Here is a 5,278-nt window from a genome sequence, read left to right on the forward strand (position 1 = left end):
GTTCTGGGATTGTCTACTTAATATTCATTTGCTACTTCTTCATTCGTTTTGTTGCTTGCTAGCAGCAGGAGCATCTGTCAGAGATTTCAGAAAAAATTATGGCAAAAAGTTAAAGTAGAGAAATTTTACCCATTAACTGATTATATCTTTTTTATGGTGTGCATCTTATTTACACAGAACACCAATCCAGGCATGGGTTAAGTAAGCATGGGCCTGGAGAGCTCAGATGGAGAGCATCTACTCAGGAGCAAAAAGCCTAAGCAACCTGCTGTGACCAACATGACCTTGCCACTTCTGGCTCCATCTTTGTCAGTATCTCATCTCTCTCCTCTCTTATCTCTCCTTTCTCCTTTCTCCTCTCTCCTCTCTCCTCTCTCCCCTCTCCCCTCTCCCCTCTCCCCTCTCCTCCTCCTCCTCTCTTCTCCTCCTCCTCCTCTCTCCTCCTCCTCCTCCTCCTCCTCCTCCTCCTCCTCCTCCTCCTCCTCCTCTTCTTCTTCTTCTTCTTCTTCTTCTTCTTCTTCTTCTTCTTCTTTTCTCTCTCTCTCTCTCTCTCTCTCTCTCTCTCTCTCTCTCCCTCTTAATGAGAGTGTGACCCAGGACATTCTACCTCTGAGCTACACCATCAACCCTTTAATTTTTTTATTTTGAAACAGGGTCTTACTAAGTTGCTGAGAGTCTGAGTTGCAGAAGCTGTCCTCGAACCTGTGATCCTCCTGTCTCAGCTTCCCAGGTAGTGGGATTTCAGGTATGTGCCACCACACCCGGCTCTTCTCTTTCTCTTTTCTAAAGCCACGGCTTCAGGACAAAGGCTTTTCTGGAGCTCTAGCTTCATACCACTTCCCCCTTCTCTCCCTGTGCCCCTCATCTTATCCGGTCTGAGCACCTCTACCTCAGCAGTTACAGTGACCCTTCTAAAGCTTGGCTCCAATTAGGGCCCACTCTTATCTGGCGGGGAGGCCATTTCCCTTCCAGGCTGGGTTGTCTGTTTCCACAAACAACATTAGCATGCTAATGACAGTCACCTGCTGGCCCTCAGGAAGTGGTCACTGGCTTCAGCTTCCTTAAGGACAGTGGAAATACTGAGAACACTCCATTTACATGCTTCCGTTCGTTCCTCCACTCAAACATTGAACACCTGCCCGACGCTGTGCTGGGCCCAGGGGACCCCAGAGGGAAACATCAAACACACATACTTGTTCATGGAAGTGCCAGAGAGCCCTCCAGATGCCTTTTCATATAGGGGATCGTTTCGTCCCACTCAGCAATTGGGACAGGCAGGAAGAAAATCCAGTGGCTGACCCCTCAGGAGACCTCTTGCCTCCTCAGCCCTTCCATGTTTCCAGCACTGGGGAGGTGATGGGAGGCAAGGACCCATGGAATTCCCAGATCTCTTTGTTAGAATGAGTGTTGCAGTTCACATCTCTGTTGCTGGCAAACTGCACTGAGTGTGGTAGGGAGTGTAAAGCCCAGACCACAGTGGACTTAAGCCTCTGTGAGCATTAATACATATACACTCACACATGCCAATACGCATGACCTTTTTTTGGTGTGGTAGCGGGATTGAACCCAGAGGCATTCTACTTCTGAGCAACACTCCCAGTTCTTTATAATATTTTTTTTATTTCAAAACAGGGTCTCATTATGTCTCTAAGAGTCTCACTATGTTGCTAAGACTAACCTCAAACTGTGATCTTCCTATCTCAGTCTCTCAAGTATTATTACTACAGGTGTATGCCACTGTGCTTGGCCATACATGACTTTTTTTTAGATTTCATAATGATATTTTTATTTTTTATTTAATTTTTTAAATTTTTTTATTGAACATAAATGGTATACATTTAAACTATACTTAGTGCCCTCCCCCCAGCCCCTGTTTTCCCTTCCCCCCTCTCACCAATGATTGTCCAGGGTAACCATGCCAGCAGCGCGTCAGTCTCATACATGACTTTTATATACTTACCAACACACACCAAAAATACACACTGACACATGCCATGGAAACACATAAATACAATGACAAACACACCAACACACATGTACATTGGTATATATATATATATATATATATATATATATATATATATATATGGCCACATCTACCCCCCACATACTGAAGACACACACCCACAAACACATGCCCATTACAACACACACCCTGATACACAGGTGAGCACACAAAGCTTACACACATTCGGACAAGACACACCAACACATACACTTATGCATACAAATGTACACCTCCTCATGTCACCAGAGAAGAGATGAATCTGAGAAGGGTCAGAGGAGTTTCTAGATGGGGAGAAAGGAACTCAGCTCAGAACTGGCGATGTCCTTGGCTTATATGAGATGGAACAGAATTTCAGCAAATGCCGGTCAGATAGACACAGTTTATCTAGGAAAAGTAACAAGCACACATTCAAGGGGGAATGTAGGTCATCTCTTCTCCAGAATGAGAGGTTGTTTTTGAAGGGTTCATGGCTCCTTCTCCTTGTCCTCCTCCTCCTTGTCGTCGTCCTCATTGTCCTCCTCCTCCTCCTCCTCCTCCTCCTCCTCCTTCTTTTTGGTACTGGGGATTGAATCCAGGGGCGGTCTATCTCCAAACTACACACCCAGCCCTTTTTTATTTTTTTGTTTTGAGACAGGGTCTTGCTAGGTTGCTGAAAGTCTCGCTAAGTGGTGAGGGTAGCCTCGAACCTGCAGGGCTCCTGTCTCAGCCTCCCAAGTACTGGGATTATAGGCGTGTGCGACCATGCATGGCTCACAGCTCTTCTTTTAAAGGAAGCTTGGTGAAAGGTGGGTCTGGGAAGCCAGACAAGGATAACAGCAGTTGGGAGATCACACGATGCTTCGTAGTGGTCTGCTCATCTTTCAGATCCTGATGTGGTCTCTACTATCAAATGAATGAGTTTCGTATATGGTGCACCAGTCACCTTTTTAGATCTTTTTTGTGGTTTCTGTTGTCTCATAAAGAGATATCTTTCCTGCTTGGATTATAAGAATAGGAAGGTAGGACAATTAAGAGCTCTCAAGATATTTATCACAAGGGAAAGAGTAAAGGTATGGAGCTAGGTGGGTGTGGTGGTGTAATCCCAGTACTTGTGAGGCTGAGACAGGAAGATTGCCAGTTTGAAGCTAGCCTGGACAGGTTAACGTAACCCTCAGCAACTTGGGGAGTCCTTGTTTCAAATATTAAAAAAAAAAATTTAAAAGAGACTGAGACTGTAGCTTGGAGGTAATATGCAGTTGATTTCAATTCTTACTACCAAAAAAAATGTAAATTCTCCAGAAATTTGGGAGTGACCAGTCTGGCTTGGGATCAAGAAACTTTAGCACAAGGCTCTCATATCAAAGTTACGTTTTCCTCATTCTTCTTTATATCTGCTTCCTACCTATTTTATTTCTTCTATCCTTCTCACTCACACGTCAATACCAACATACACAGTGCCCCACACCTCATGGAAGCTGGGAGGCCTGGGCTCCAGGAGGGACTTGCAGTAGCAGATGGCAGGTCTTGAAGGAACCAAATAATTGCTGGAGACTTCAATTGTACCCTCAGGTCCCAATCGGCCAGGACCAGCATTTTGGAGGCAGTGGCCTTGCCAAGGTTCTGATAGTCTCTAGGGACAGGTCAGCCAAGCGGGGCCACTGGCAGGGCACAAAGGATTCTGTGCTGAGGTGCCCCCAGTGCTGGCTGGAAAAGTACCGGGAAGAAAGGCAGAGAGGAGGGCTGATGAGCTAGGGGCAGAATGCAAGGGCCACAGCCCCAGGTCACCACTGCTAGCCCTCCAGCTAGCGGCTCTCCTCCTGCCCCCACCCAACCTCCATTTCCAGATGAGAGCAGTGCCCAGTGCCCATTCTCATCCCCAGCCTCTGCCAGGAAAGACCTGTCTCTCTTATAGATACCCAGCCTGGAAGCAGGGCTCCCCTCTGACTCCCTGACCCCATCCAGTTGGGATTCTAACCTTAGGGCAGTTCCTCAAATTTAGACTACTCCCACTTGTCGCTGACATCCCAATCCAGGCCCTGGACTCTCCTCCAGGTCCTGCTCCAGCATTCCAGAGGGTCTCTGGGACTCCAGCTGCCCCTCTTCCTGGTCACCACCATCTGGCCTGTGGGCCCGAACCATCTGTCTCCCAGAACTCCCTGTATGGGTCTCTGATTGTGCCAGGCTCTTTTCTGAAAGCCACTGTTGGGTCTTCAAGAACAGTGAGGAGCACAGGCCTCATCTGGATAGTTGGCTCATCATTACCAACCTTCTTACTGCCACCTTTTCATTGTGCCCCTTCTTTCTTCTCTTCCCTTCCCCAGCACATCAGAATTCTCTCCCTCCTGTTCAGGAAATATTGAATCCAGTACCTCATGAGTGCTGGGCCTGTACTCGGTGCTGGAATTGCAGTTTGCAGAGGGGCACAAGGCACATATCCCAGAGATTATGAGAAGCACTGCCGGGTGGTAAAGTGCTAGGGATGCTCTCCTTGTGTCCACTCCATTTCCTTGCCTCCCCACTTCTGATCGCTTCCCTGTTTCCTGGTTCCATTTTCTCGGTTCCATTTTCTCGGTCTCCTCTCCTGCTCCCACCCCAGCCGTTTCCACCTTGGATGCCTATGGGATCATCTCTGTGCCTGGGGGCCCCCTCACAGCCAGGGTATCCCCATAGGACTGCCACCCCTCCTGCATCCCTCTCATGAAACCAGAAATTCTATCCTTTGAGGAGCCGAGTTGATAGAGTGTCCTGCCTGTGTGGGCCTCAGACATGCCAAATCTACCAGGGTTCTCCAGACACTGGGACTTTACAAGGGGCCAAACCCAGGAGGGAGGGGGGACGTCAGCGTTGGAGAGGTGGAGAGACACTGGAGCCAGACAGGGGACCAGCAGAGGAAAAAGAGAGAGAGCAGGCATAGTCCTTGCCTTCGGAGTTTATCCCTTGTGAAATGTCCGCCACGTTGTCCGGGGTTGAATTAGCATTAAGACGAATCAGGGGACCAGACAGAGCGACTGCGGTCGCTCCCCCTCACCTGCCCCTCCAGTCTGCTCCACAGAGACTCCTCGGAGGAGGTCCAGGACACTATTAGCATGCATAGTTTGAGCCTCCGCTCCTTCTCAGCATCTAGAGCTGGGTCAGGAAGCAGAGACGTGAGGTTTGTTTGCATTAAGTACCCAAGGATGGTGTGCTCGTCTCCACGAAATTGCAGCCCACGGCATCCGAAGCTTGGGAACCCCAGGACAGGAGGGGCGCCTCTGGGCTTGGACTCCACAAGTCACAGCTTAGTTGCGGGGC

The sequence above is a fragment of the Muscardinus avellanarius genome (genome assembly GCF_963383645.1).
Source record: "Muscardinus avellanarius genome assembly, chromosome: X".
Classification (NCBI taxonomy): Eukaryota; Metazoa; Chordata; class Mammalia; order Rodentia; family Gliridae; genus Muscardinus; species Muscardinus avellanarius.